At 53.5% G+C, this 15,071-nt stretch overlaps 1 protein-coding gene across 1 annotated transcript in view; it reads right to left on the reverse strand.

The window, feature by feature from the left end:
- The window catches only part of RALB (RAS like proto-oncogene B), a 40,813-nt gene extending 28,991 nt beyond the window's left edge, over window positions 1–11,822 (reverse strand). The window contains exon 1 of the mRNA XM_067025895.1: window positions 11,676–11,822. The gene's annotated coding sequence lies outside the window, so the exon portion shown is untranslated. The remainder of the gene's footprint in view (window positions 1–11,675) is intronic.
- Window positions 11,823–15,071: the final 3,249 nt, after the last annotated feature.

Consider the following 15,071-nt stretch of genomic DNA (forward strand, 5'->3'; position numbering starts at 1 on the left):
AGTTTCCATGCCTATGAAAATAAGGAAGTTGCATTAAATGATCTAAGTGCCTTTCTGAGTTTTTGCTTTTTCTTCTGAAATTACATCTGCAAAACAACTTAGTGCTCCCGGTGTGCCTAAGAAATTTGTTTTGGTGTTTCTGTTCCCTAAAGCATATCTCTTTATCTGTTCTCCCACCAAAGGGGAAAAAAACCACCAACCTTAAGTGCAAACAAACTCAATTCACTAACACAAAGCCAGAAAGCTCTGAGTTGCTCCTCCGAAGCACCTGCCTCAGGTCCGTACCTCTGGGCACACGTTGTTCCTTCCTCCTGATGGACTGGCCACCTGAATATGTCCTCCCCGACCCTCCGGACAGCCCGCCGCCCAGCTTAGCTCACCCTCCCAGTCTACGCAGGCTCCTAGGCCTGTCAGCACCACCGCAGCTGCACTGGATGAGGTCTGTCCCGCTGCCCATTCATCCTGTGCGCCGCGTGCCTGGCCCTTAGGGGATGCTCAATCCGTGGTGGATAAGAAAGGCAAGTTCTCTGTCCGGGTTGGGAGGCCGCCAAAGGACACGTGGTAACTGGTAAACTCTGAGAAGTGTATTTCCTTGAAGGGTGACTCTGCTGAGCTACAAGCTCCGCAGTAAGAAATGGTGGAGGGTAATCGGCAAGCCCTGGTTGTTGAAGAATGTGTGACTACTTCTGAAATAAAGACCTCTCCCCCCAGGGAATCTGGGGATCTCGCTGGCCTCGGAGCGGGCCACCAATTTAGACCTGAGCTCCTTCCACCTGCACAGGGCTCCGTGGAGACATGGGAGCTGCTTCACTTCCCGACGGCTGAAGGTCAAGTCTGGAACTAGCGTACAGGGGCCCGTCCCGAATGACTAACCCAGATAAGATCCTGTTTGGAGACGTGCTGCCACCACTTCTGCATTATCTGCTAGCACATCACATGCACGCAGACAGAGCTATGTGACCTGGAAGGTCACTTAACTGGTAGGTGGCAGGGCTGGGAGTGGCCACCCAGCCGACCTGCCTCAGAATCCCCACTCGGAGCTGGACACTGTGCCGCTCCATTAGTGGCCTGGGGTGGGGTGGCCTGGGGCGGGGCGGAGAGGGGTGGGAGAGACCTTCAAACGTGGTGTGAAAGCCTGGAGTGCGTGGATCAGAAAGCTCATCAAGGGACAGAAATGCAGAGGCAACAAGAGCCCAAGTTCTATCAATGAAACACAGACCCGAGGGGAAATGTACAACAAAAAGCAGTTATTATACACCCCAAAGAACAGAAAGCAGGGAGCTGACCAGGAATCTGTACACCCGTGTTCAGAGAAGCATTATTCACAAAAGCTAAAACGTGCAAGTGTCCGTCGATGGAGGAACGGAAAACAAAGTGTGGCCCACCCATACAGTGGAATACTGTTGAGCCTTAAAAAGGAGTGAGATTCTGACATACGCTACAACATGGATGAAACTTGAAGGCATAAGGTTGAGTGAAATAAGCTCCCACAAAAGACAAACCCCTTGTGATTCCACGTATCCGAGGGCCTTGGAACAGTCAGAGTCACAGAGATGAAAAGCAGACCGGCGGGGGCCAGGGGCCAGGGCCAGGAGGACGGGCTTCGTGTCCACTGGGCACCGAGTTTCAGAATCGGATGGTGAAAGTGCTTAGCAGTCGGGACAGTGGTGATGACGCCACTGTCATCAAGTACTTAGCGCCACTGAACTGTACACGCAAAAAATGTCAAATGGTAAATTTTATGTCGTGTACATTTCACCGCAACTTTTTTAAAAGTAGCTATACAGCAGCCGCAGTGCGGGTCAGGAGAAAAAGCCGCTCAACTTGAAGTCTGGTGCCTGCCATCAGGGAGCTAAGGAGCTCGGTTAAGCTGCCTTTCTCAGCCTCCACGTGATGCATGAAGCACACAGGAGGTCTGCATTCTCCGGGTCATTGCGAAGGACCGAGGACCCCCCTATCGCAATACGCGGCTCTGCGTAAGCACTTCGCCTCTGGAGTATCTCACTCCACTATGCTAGAAAGTCCTGAGAAAGAAAGTGGCCGAGGAGCCTAGGCTAAGGCACGGCGGGGCACCGCCCTCAGAGTCACGTCCTCCCGCGGCCAGCCCCGGGCTCACCCCTAGCTCAGCGGCTCACGTGCGGCCGCCAGCACGCTCCGCCTCTGGACACGAGAGCCCGGCCCGGTCCAGCAGCTTCCCCCGCGGGTCCACGCCCCTCCTTCCCCGGCAGAGAGCGCGCGGCCTCTCCCTCCGGCTCAGCACGCTTCCCAGCACCCGCGCCGGCCGAGGAAAGACGCTGCCGGCGCGGGAACGCCAGCCACGCACCCAGCCTCAGCAAAGGTCACGGGCCGGGCGCTCAGGGTCACAAGGCGGACGGGCAGGCACTCCCCGCTTCCTGGAAATCTCCCTGGGAGGCTCCCCAGGCCCTCGCCACGCTCGCTCTGCCCCCGTGACCTGGCCTAGGCTTCCCCACACGGAGGCCACTGAGCTCGCCGCCCTCCCAACCCCCAGCCGCGGCATCCACGCCACCTCCTCCTGGGCTCCTGCAGGCTCTGGGCTCCGTGCTGCCCCCCTCGCCCTCACTCTGCCGTCACCCTCCTTTCCCTGCATTGCGAATCAGCCCTCGCCTCCCTACGGGGTCCTCCCCCACAGCATACAGACGCGCTCGGTTTAACCTTCCTCCTAAACATGTACGCCCCTCTGGCCAGGGACACAGTTTCTCCGTGGGCCTGGCTATCTGTGCCAGTGCCTCTCGGGCAGATTCCCTGGGAATCTTGTTCAGACGCGCATTCTGACTCAGCAGGTCTGGGGTGGAGCCCAGGGTTCGGTTCTGCCAGTACTGCCCAGACGCAGCTCACGCCACGGGGCCCCTCTGAATGGCAGGGCCTTGCGCTCCTCCCTCCGACCGGGTCCGCTCTGACCCGGCACCCTCCCCCAGCACAAGTTTAGCGAGACCGTCCCATCGGGGTCGCCGATAAACTCCATGCCGCAGAGTCCGGCTAAACTTCTCTTTCTCCTCTCTGCTGCTCTCAAGCACGAGGGTGCAGCAGCTGAGACAGAAGTGTGGCCAGCAAGGGGAAGGCGCCTAGCGGGCCAAGCAAAGAGCCCTCTGCATCTCCCTGCAGAAACGGCCCCCCGGGCCCTGCAGCTGCCCCCCACCACCGGGCCTCGCTGCCCCCCTGGCGGGGGGTCCTGTCAGGTCCTTCTCCTCTACCTGGCTTCCCGTGTCAGTCCTCCTCAGAGCTCAGCCTTCTCCCTCACCTCCCCACTTTCCTCTGTGGGGCTCTCACCTGTCTCAGCAGCTTTATCTGTAGCCCCCAAGCTCTCAGGACGCAGCCTGGGGCACTCTCCTGACCTCCGGGCTCCTTCACCTCCTCTGCCTTGGGCCACCTCTTCCCGCTTGGGTGTCTCACGAGAACCTCCAGCTTAACGTTCCCAGAAGAGACCTCTTGATTCTTCCCCCGTAAAACCTTCTCCTTCTCCGCGATGCCCCGTGGCCAGCCATACTCGTCACTAAAACCAGAAACCCAGGAGCCACCTGTGACCCCTCTTGCCCCTCTGCCACCTCAATTCACGGCCACTTCTACCGATTCCACCTCCAAGTCACACTCCAGAGCCATCTGCTCCCAGGGCCCAGGCCCTGCCACAACCTGCTAACGGACCCCTGCTCGCCACTTCGGCCTCTCCGCAGCCTCTTCTCCACACAGCCCTGCTGTAAACAAAAGCCCCTGCAAGTGGACGCGTGTTTACGGCCCGCTAACCAACGGCTCACCAGGAACAAAATCCAAACCCTCCACCCGCCGTCACCCCCGGGACCGTGCGCCGGCCTTCCCCAGCCAGCATGCCTTCCTTCAGATCCCGGCACAGGCCGAGGCCTGTCGTGCGCAGGACCCCTTCCGCGCGCTCTACCCTTTCCTCATCTGGCTTTTAGAGGAAGACGGGAAGCAAGAGGAAGCACGGTACACTCAGGCGACGGAAGAAAGATCCGCGAGGCTGCCTGGAGCAGAAAGAAAGAGGCGGAGCCTGGCATGAGATGAAGGTAGAGAGGAAAGGAAGGGCCAGTAGGCCCAGTAGTTTAGACTTTCTGCTGAGTGCACGGAAAAGCCTTCCAAGCAAATGGGTGACAACATTAGACTTGCATGTTGAAAAGATGATTGTGGCTACAGTGTGGAAAAGCAGAGGGGCCCAGAGCAGACGGGGCCAACACAGCAGGCCTGGCCTAAGGGAACGTGGACACGGGGACGGTGGACGGGCTTTACACTAGTTAGGAGATTATGATACTGTGAGTTATAAGGAATATATATGTGGTCATTCAGATGACCTAATTAGAGTTCTCATATGTCTTTGGTCTTTGTCGACAGCTTCTGGCCCACAGCCCCCAGAACCTCTGGAATTTCCTGAATGACAAGAGCGAGGGGTGCACCTCATGTTACGTTTGGTCACTTGTCCTCACTTCCTGAAAACGATCCAGAGCCATAACGGTGATGCAAGTGTCTTGTTCGTAACAAGCCCCTCCCCACCATGACTGCGCTAGGCCAACGAGGGGACTCTGGGGAAGCACCTGGGGCCGCCGGGGAACCAGCCTTGAAAAGAGAGCTGAAACTTCTGGGGAGGAGGGAGGGGCTAGAGGCTGAATCAATCACCAATGGCCGGTGACTGGATCGGCCATGCTTGTGTGACGGCGCCTCCATAAGGACTGAAAAGAAGGCGCTGAGGAGAGTTTCTAGGTGGAAGAACCAGAGTGCACGGTGACGCGTGCCACCGCGGGGGGCCCCGAACTCCACAGGACACATGCTTCTGTGCCTGCGACCTCGCCCTGTGCACCTCTTCACCTGGCTGTTGATTCACATCCTTTGTAATAAGCTGGTCATCGAAGGAGCAAATGGGCTTCCTGAGCTCCGTGAGCCACTCCTGCAAATTGGCTGAACCCAAGCAGGGGGTGGTGAGAACCTCTGCTTTACAGACAGTTGGTCGGGAGTGCAGGTGACGGCCTGGCACCTGAAACCCAATCAGGGTGTCACGGGGGCCTCCGATCGGTAGCTGCCTGGTCGGAAGCACAGGTGACCACCTGGACCCGCGACTGGTGTCTGAAGAGGCGCCAGTCCTGCAGGACTGAGCCCTTGAGCTGTGGAGTCTGGCACTACCCTGGACAGAGAGTGTCCCAGTTGGGTTGAAATGAAGGACGCCCCGCTGGTGGCAGAGGGTTTCTCAGTGGTGTGCCCTCACCCACCCCACCTTGGAATCGGGTGTAGAACCCCTTTAGAAGTTAAAAAACCGGCAGACTTTACTGAACAAACATATGCAATTTGAGATTTTAAAAAGGCCTAATATGCAACGGTGAGGAGAGGTACTGCGCTGGCTGAAATCCAGTCCTAACAACGGGATCAGCTACTCCACAATGGCTGACTGGCCACCCATCATCTTTTCCTGTTTTGACTGGCGGGAGGAAGGAGGGGACAACGGGAGAGGAGAAAGGAAAGTAAGACACTAGCTCATAAACTGGGGCAGCGGATGGGAAAAGAGCCAAAAATAGGAAGAAAGGAAGGGCAAATTGTGCTGACTTTTCCACTTGGCCTCCTGATGAGTCCGACAGCCTTGAACTGGGCTGGAATGAACAGAAGCGATTCTCAGAAGACTTCATTTGCTGAAGTTACAATTTAACATGATTTATGAAGCTTCTTGTTATAAATATGCTTGAGTCAAAGGATATCTGTTACACGAAAGAACTAGAATCATAGAATTTTTAGAGACGGAAAGAAACCTGGAGGTCACTGACTCAGCCTTCCGGCTCAGGATCCCTAAATTCTTCTCTCCACGTATGGACATTCCAGAAAGACTTCATCTAGAAGCTAAAAGAATACGGCCCTTCTGTCCAGGTGGATGGTTAAAATGTATTAGGGTTTCAAAAGAGAAATGAAGAATTGCTAAGCAGAGAAATATTGTCCAAAGCTTTATGGTAACTGGAAGAGGGTCTTCCCCCCCGCCCCCAGAATGCCATAGTTTATTTATTGGTCTTAGCATCAGGGCTCTAGAAAACTTTTTCCTGTGATTATGCCTCTTTTCTCCCTCCCCCCTTTTCAAAAAAACTTTTTATTGTGGAAAGTTTCACACATACATAAAGGCAGGAAGAAGCGTTTAATAAACAGCCTTGTGTCCAGATTCTCCAAGATTTTTTCAGCTACTTTGCCAGTGAGTTTTATTTTTTAAAAAAATACACAGATGATTGATGACTGACTTTAAGCTGTTCATCAAGGAGATCATTTCGGCAATAATTTTTTACCAATTTGTTCCAAGGTTAAAAAAAAAAAACCTAAGTTGTTCCATTTGGTTTAGGGACTAGCGAGATTTTAATTTCTAATTTCCAAAGCTACTGCATATTTGGCTAATTAATCCTAGCATCTGACAATGAAGGAGCAGAGAAAGAACATAACGTTTCAAGTATAATATGAAAAATTTCTAGAATGGTAAAAACTCCAGCTTCATTTTAATCTCCTATGGTACAAACTTCAGGAAGCGTATGAAACTAAACCTTCAAAAGGAAACTGTGGTAGTTAGCCTCCAAGAATGCCAATGGTCCCCAGGCATCCCCAGGGCAGCCCACTCCCGCACTGCACCGCGTTGGTCCATGTGCTGGCAGAAGGCATGGTACATGGCTTCCAAGAGGAGACACCAGGACACGGCAGTTTCCATCTTGATCAGCCTCCACCCTCCCTCCCTCTCTCTCTCTCTCATGTCACTTGCCCCGGGGAGAAGGTGAGCGCCCAGGTTGTGCAGAGCTCTGTGGAGCAGCCACGTGGGGAGGACTGAGGCCCCCAGGCCACGGGCATGTGAGTCCCCCGTCTCGGGGCGGTGATCACAACCTCGGGAGAAACTCTGAACCAGAGCATCCAGCCGAGCTGCTCCCAGATCCTGAACTTCAGAAACTCTGTGGTCATAAATGGCTGCTGTCTTAAGCTGCTCAGTTTGGGCCAATTTACACAGCAGTAGAAAATTCACTCAAAAGACAGACAAACTTTTGAGGCAGGCAGCCACACAGCACCAAACTACTCTATTTCCTTCAACTCACGCCGTATACGAAGCAAAATTACATAGCTTGGAATGCTTTAATTTGGATGAGACCTAACTCAATATTCTGTATGTCGATTCCCAATCTAGTGGGCCTAAATCATACTGTATACATATTGCCCACTAAGCAATGACAAAAGCAACAAAGACAACAATGTATTAGCCATTATCTACTGATAGCACCTGTTTCTGCATTTAGACTTCAATTTTTTAAAAGGCAAAAACTCCCCAAAGATTGGTCTACAACCATGACAGAGAAAACTCATGACAGACTCAGGAAAATGATAAGCACTTACTTCCCCCCCTCCCCCCTCCGGTACGCGGGCCTCTCACTGCCGTGGCCCCTCCCGTTGCGGAGCACAGGCTCTGGACGAGCAGGCCCAGCGGCCATGGGTCACAGGCCCAGCTGCTCCGCGACATGTGGGATCTTCCCGGACCGGGGCACGAACCCGTGTCCCCTGCATCGGCAGGCGGACTCTCAACCACTGCGCCACCAGGGAAGCCCTACTTTTTTTAATAAGAGTAACATAAACTTGAAATTGAGACCCGGCTGGTATTTTGCAGTTGCTATAGGAACCACACGTACCCACGTACCTTCCCTCTTTTTTTTTTTTTTTTTTTTTTTTGCGGTACGCGGGTGTCTCACTGTCGTGGCCTCTCCCGTTGCGGAGCACAGGCTCCGGACGCGCAGGCTCAGCGGCCATGGCTCACGGGCCCAGCCGCTCCGCGGCATGTGGGATCCTCCCGGACCGGGGCACGAACCCGTATCCCCTGCATCGGCAGGCGGACTCTCAACCACTGCGCCACCAGGGAAGCCCACCTTCCCTCTTTGGCACTCAGCATCACCCACCCAAAAGCTCACACGCCCTGCCCTCACGTCTGCTTGGCCCCTCTACTTTTTGGAATATCCAATATGTACACGTGCACACCCGTATTTGTATTCCTAGGAACCAAAAGAACGGAGGACACAGCTCATGGTCAAATCTCCAAGGCCAGACACTTAAGTGGCATTGGTTAGATCAGGGGGTCTGTGCGAGCAGATAGGTGATGCTCAGTAAGTATCAGGTTCCCCCCTCCTCCTCACCCACCCCAGCCCCCGCCGCACGATGAGGGAAGGGCTCCATTTCTCTGGTACTCAGTCAGCTCTCTTTCATTCAGACTCCTCAGCAACACACATGCACTTTAGAAAAACATGCAACGGACTGTATGTTCTGTACAGGCAGCCCCCAACTTAGGATGTGACCCACGATTTTTCAACTTTATGATGGTGTAAAAGAGATAAGCATTCAGTAGAAAGCTACTTCAAATTTTGCATTTTGATCTTTTCCCGGGCTAGCAATATGCGGTAAGATACCCTCTTGTGTGGGCAGAGACCTAAATAGACACGTCTCCAAAGAAGACGTAGAGATGGCCAGTAGGCGCGTGACAAGATGCTCGACGTCGCTGATTATTAGAGAAACGCAAATCAAAGCTACAATGAGGTACCAACTCACACCGGTCAGAATGGCCAACATCAAAAAGTCTACAAATAATAAATGCTGGAGAGGGTGTGGAGAAAAGGGAAGCCTCCTGCACCGCTGGTGGGAATGTAAGTTGGTGTAGCCACTATGGAGAACAGTATGGAGGTTCCTTAAAAATCTGAAAATAAGGTTGCCATATGATCCTGCAATCCCAGTCCTGGGCATCTATCCGGAGAAAATGATAATTCAAAAAGATACTTGCACCTTATGTTCATAGCAGCACTATTTACTCCAGTAGCCAAGAAGCAACCTAAGTGTCCATCGACAGATGAATGGATAAAGAAGATGTGGTCCACATATACAATGGCATATTACTCAGCCTTAAAAAAGAATGAAATAATGCCGTTTGCAGCAACATGGATGGCCCTAGAGATTCTCATACTAAGTGAAGTTAGTCAGAGAGAGAAAGACAAGTATCATATGATACCACTTATATATGGAGTCTTTTTTAAAAATGATACAAATGAACTTATTTACAAGACAGAAACAGACCCAGAGACACAGAGAACAAATTTATGGTTTCCAAAGGGGATAGCAGGTGGGGGATGGGAGGCAGCGGAGGTAAATTAGGGAGTTTGGGATTAACGTATATGCACTACTCTATATAAAACAGGTGAACAAGGACCTACTGTACAGCACAGGGAACTCTACTCAATATCCTGTAGTAACCTATAATGGAAAAGATTCTGAAAAACATATACACACATACATATGTTTCACTCTGCTGTACACCTGAAACTAACACAACATTGTAAACCAACTATACCTTAATAACTAAAGAAAAAAACCAAACTCCTCTCTGTGATGCTGGACCACAGCCCCAGTCAGCCACAGGGACACAAGGGGGAGCAGCTCATACAGGACCAGTCCAAACCCTCCATTCCCACAGAGCCAGTCTGTTTTCCACCCTGAGTACAGAAAGCAATAAGCTACATGAGATATTCAACACTTCATTATAGGGTGATTCTGCCCAACTGGAGGCAATGGGGGTGCTCTGAGCAGGTCTAAGGTGGGCCACGCTAAGCGATGGGGTTCAGCAGCTTAAGCGTATTAAATGCATCTTTGACCTACGATATTTTCAACCTATGGTGGGTCTATCGGGACGTAACCTCAGTAAGTTAAGGACAAGCTGGATTTGGAGCCAGTGAAAAGTGGGATTCTTGCTCTCACCCTGAGACAAGCTGCCCTGGAAGCCTCAGAAGAGCTGCCAGGATCTCTCAGTGCTGTTGCTCTAGGTTGTTACACTGTCTCCACATTCAGCTTTCAGAAAGAGGCTCCAATTATGTTTCTAGGCGGATAAGAATTTAGTAACTGAATGCAAAGACTTATTGTAGGATTGGGTGATGCAGCCCAAAGAACTATCTCAACCCTGTCGTCTAAACATTTCCAGAATCTCAAGCCATCTTCCATCAAGGCAAGAACCTTGAAGAATTAAGGCAAGAAATCAGAACTTTTCCACCTCTTCCACCTTCTACCAAGACCCACTGAGATCCCATTTGCGGCCCTATTCTTGTTCTCCTATCTTTATGTGTCCAGTTCCGTATTCCCAAAAGACATCTAATAAGCTATCCCCCCACTTTTTTCCACACGAAACCCTGGGAAAGGTTCTACTCCTTGGGCATAGGGAAATCTTGCTGACACCTCAGGTCAGAATAGTCACTGTTTCCAATGGGAAATAACATGAATAGAAAAGGAAGGGAAGACCCAGATGCGGCAGGAGAAAGACTAGTTGTAGCAACTGAAGCCACACACGACGGATGTGTCCCTGGCCTTATTCCCACCCCTAACCCTAACCCCCACTGCCACAAAGGACGCCTCCAGCGCTCCTTACTTCGTTTAACCCTAACAAGGAGGACAACGACTACGTTTTTATAGCTGTGGCCTCTGGGGCACAGAGAAGTGCAAAGCTGTGCTCAAGACCACACCACAAATAAAGTTTCAGAACCTGGGTCTTCGCACCTTGCCCCCGTGTCCTTCCCAATATTCAAGGCTACCTTTCCCGCTCACCCCGCATCTGAGAACTTCGACATTCCAATCATTTTGTTCCAGGTTGACGAAACACTGCCTTAAATTGTTTCCAACTTTGACATCCCAGAATCTTGCTGCTCTTCTTAAAATATGGGTCATTTACCTGTCTGAAAGATACACTAGCCCTTCTGACAATCAGTGCCCACTATCCATCATCAAAACCTAACCCCCAAAAAATTAAAAATGAGGTTAGGAAACCGGGACAAAGCAGAAAGTTCACTGTTCTACAAGGGACAAAACCAAGTCACAGATAACTCCAACGAGCCATCAGCCAAGCCTCTCCCAATGGCAATTCTAAACGAGTCCGCGGGACACAAGAGCTTCTCTCCGGAAGACTCACCTGAAAGCAACATCAAAGTTCCAACGTTTCCAGAATTCACCCGAGAACGAGCACAGAACGGACTCTGCTCCCACGAGCAGCCTGGGCGCAGCTGTCTCGGCACCAGCGTGTGAACCCACCACGGGCACGACCTCCTAGACCTACCGGGGGCGAGACGAGGCGCACGGGCAGGTCCGGGTGCGCCCCGGGAGAAGCCGCCCCAGCGCCAGCCCCTCGCGGAAGGGAGCTGGGGGGGGGGGGGGGGCGGCAACTTTGCGCTCAGCCCCAGGACGGCAGCAAACCCAACACGCAGCAGACCGCGCAACTTCCGAAGCGCGGCCCCCAGGCGTCCACGGCCAAGCTCCTGAGGCGCTAAGAAGTTTGTGCAACATTCACAGCCTCACCCTGACCGCAGCGACGACTAAGGGCCTGAGGAAGTGGACCCTCCTCGGCTGGAGGCCCGAAAGCCAGGAAGTGGCGGCAGAGGCCACTTGCGGGTCAAGGGAAGGAGCGGCGAACTCGGGGGGGCGGCTGGGGCGCCGCCCCCATCTCCTCCGCCCCAAGAGGATCTGGCAGGACGCCCCCCCCCGGGCCCGAGCCGGGCCGCCGCCCCCAGGTCGCCCTCCGGCCACAGCCCTGCGCGGAGCCGGGGCCAGGGTCCACCCGGCCCGGGGCGCGCCCCCGCCCCCCCCCGCGCGCGCCTCACCCCGCCCGCAGGGCCCGGCCGGGGCGCGGACACCCTTACCTGCGACCCGTCCAGCGCCGCCGCCCCGCCCGCTCCTTCGCCTCCTCCGGCGGCGGGACCCCAGCCCTGCCCCGCTGATTTGTCAATGAGCCGCCGGCTCGCTTCCCCACCCCCCGAGCGCGCGCCCGGCGTCGCCTAGGCAACCCCGCCCCTCGAGAGCGCGCCCTGCCTTCCGCTCCCGCCCGTCCCCCGGAGGCCTCGCCCATCGGGAGCCTACTAGCCAATCCGAAGCGGAGCTTCCCAGCCTTGGGCGGGGTGAGGAGGAAGCTTCGCCAATGAGAAGCCTCCTCGGGCTGGAGGGGCGGGCTCTGCACGCAGGCCCCGCCCGCCTCCACTTCCTCCTGTCGGCGGCTGATGCGCTGCACGTGACCACTGCTCCAGTGAAGGAATCCGAACAGGGCTGGGGACTCTGGGCGTGGCGGGCAGGGTTCCCGGCGGCTGTCGGTACGCCGACCCGAGGCTCCCGAGGCGGGACCTCCGCCTGGCGCCACCACTCGCCAGGCTGATGACACCCGATTAGCAGTAATGGGGTTGCCAAGGCCTCGCAATGACTTGGCCCAGGTCACGTACAAGGGCCGGAATCCACACCCCAGCGGTAGCCTCGATGTCGGAAGTTCAGTGGGTAAGCTCGTGGCCGACGGGTTTTTCACCCACAAGGCTCGGGAACTTGTAATTTCGATCCAAATAGGGTTTGGGTTGATTTTCCTAAGTGCCCCTTCTTAGAGCTGAGTCCTACCCTCATTCCACTTCGCCTCCGCAGGATTTATGGCCCCACTGCTCCCTACACAAACCTCATGGCAGGTCCGTGACACACTGCATGGCAATCAGTTGTTTAAATGCCCGCTTCTATATCTCTAGGGATGAAAACTCTCTCTGTTCAATTTGATATCCACAGCAGCTAGCACCGTGTAATTAATCCTTTCCTTGTTGATAATTATACATCAGGGTGCCGCGTGTGGTATATGAGAGGCATTGTGCCTTGATTACGTTGCTATGTATAAGCAACTAACAGATTCAGGCCCTGTACCAAGAGCTGTATCAAAAAGCACAGAAGCTTTAACTTAGTCTTCAGTAACAGACTTAACAAAAGCATGTCACCAGAATATCCTAGTGTTACCCTACTATCCTAAGTATGCTGTTTTACCCTTCTTGTACGCATTAAAGGCTAATATTGCCTGCTAATTATATGACTGAAACTCTGCCAGGTGCTATAAGAGAGAAGGTAGGAGGCTTCTCATAAAAGGAGGCTCTCTATGGACCTAGAGATGATCACACTAAGTGAAGTAACTCAGAGAGAAAGACAAATACCATATGATATCACTTATGTGTGGAATCTACAATACGATACAAATGAACTTATCTACGAAACAGACTCACAGACAGGTGGAGAACAGACTTGTGGTTCCCAAGGGGGGGCGTGGGGGAGGGAAGGACTGGGAGTTTGGGGTTAGCAGTGCAAACCATTCTATAGAGGATAGATACACAGCAGGGTCCTACTGCAGAGCACAGGGAACTATATTCAATATCCTGTTAAACCACAATGGAAAAGAATAAGAAAAAGAATGTATATATATGTATATGTATAACTTGAATCACTGTTTGGCTGTACAGCAGAAATTAACACATTGTAAACCAACTATACTTCAATAAAATAAACTTTAAGGTAAAAAAATTTTTTTAAAAAGGAAGCTCTCTAGTATTTATAACCTAGAAGGGGAATCAGGCGCAAACTTTTCCCTATGGAGTAACAATGAAGTGCACAGGTTTAGAATCAGGAAGCACAGATTCACAGAACTAGCAGTGATTAGGAAGTTGGTTAGGAAGTTGCTTAGCCTCTGCGGGCCTCAGTTTCCCCAGCCATCCCATAGGAGCAGCACCTGTGCCCTGCAGGTGTGAAGATTTAAATGCAATTACCTGTAGAGCTCTCGGTAGGTACAGTGCTAGGAATTTGATGAGCGCTTAACAAATGTTAGCTTCAACTGTGACTGCCGCCAGAGGCCACGATGTGCATTCAAGCCCATCGTAACCACCTGGGGGACAGCATTTCGCCCCGAGGCCCGTGGTGTCTGGGGTGTGCGCGCCACTGTTGTGCAGTCAGTGCTGTCGTGCAGCCAGTGCTGTGTGCAGCCCGGTGGGAATGACCTGCTGTGATGATGTCATTTGACCAAATGCACATTGAGACAGGGGAGCGGCTCCTCGCGGCCCGGCCGGCTGACATGGGCAGTTTAGGAGACAGGATCAGGGTTGTGGAGACGACCAGCGTTTCCTGTCCCCACACCCCTAGGGTCCACAGCGGCCACAGGCGGTTTCTTTACCGTTCCTGGGTGCATAAGTGCCATTCCTGTGATTAGCAACAGAATGTCATGCAGGATGGATGCAGTGGGCTTTCTGAGAAATGCTGTCCTTGCTCTCTTCCCCCCACCCCCCCACCCCCGCCTCCCTACCTCCTTTAGCTCCCAGGACTCAGAGGGATTCCCCTGGGACTCAGCCAGCAGGGACATCATCTATTTGGCTCCTCGCCACGCCCCAGCTGAGCGTGCTGGATTCAGAGAGGATCTGCAGGACCCTTTTGGAAGGGCTGTCTCACAGAGGTCACAGCCCAGGAACGTTTCCCGTGGGAGGCTGAGCCCTGAGAGGTGACTGGCCACAGAGCCTCTGGGACTGCTCCTGTCTGGTCTCGGGACACCCCTGTCTGCTGAGCTTCTCCTAAGGGAACCCTGACTGCCTGCAGAGCCAAGGGCCTGAACAGCAGGGATACGAGATCCCCAGCAGGCCCCTGTAAGGTCACTCGCACCCACTGCAGCTGTAGAAAAAGCATTCTAGATGCTCCCTCTTTCAAAACTATCAACTGAGTCTAGAGCGCTGTCTGACAAGTGTTTCCCCTTCTCTTTCCAGGGCACCGGCGGGGCCTGAACTTCCCAGCTCCCTGTGCTTGAGTGAGGCGATGTGACCAGTCCTACCCAATGATCAGGAAGCGGAGGGGACGCGTAGTCATTTGGGGGCAGGAGACTGTCAGTGCGAGACGCTTCTCGGTGGCACGGCCGCTGGGAATGTGGGGAGGGTGGCCGCGCCGTCAGCCCCGGCACCTGCAGTGAGCACAGCTTCTCTCACCCCCGCCCCCGCCAACCTGAGATGGACACTGACCGTGGCTGAGACGTAAACGTTGGTGGTTGGAAGGCACTCAGATTCAGGAGTTGTTTGTTCCGGCTGCAAAGCTTCGCCTCCTCTGACCGACGCCAGGCCCTAACGTGTACCAAGCTGGGGACGCAGTGGCGGAAGGCGCAGACGAGAGAACCAGTAGATGGACAAGCAACCTGAGAACTCCCGATGACCTCAGACCGGGTGGTCAGAAAAAGGTGTGTCGGGCTTCCCTGGTGGCGCAGTGGTTGAGAATCC

This window comes from Kogia breviceps, chromosome 2 (assembly GCF_026419965.1).
Source record: "Kogia breviceps isolate mKogBre1 chromosome 2, mKogBre1 haplotype 1, whole genome shotgun sequence".
Classification (NCBI taxonomy): domain Eukaryota; kingdom Metazoa; phylum Chordata; class Mammalia; order Artiodactyla; family Physeteridae; genus Kogia; species Kogia breviceps.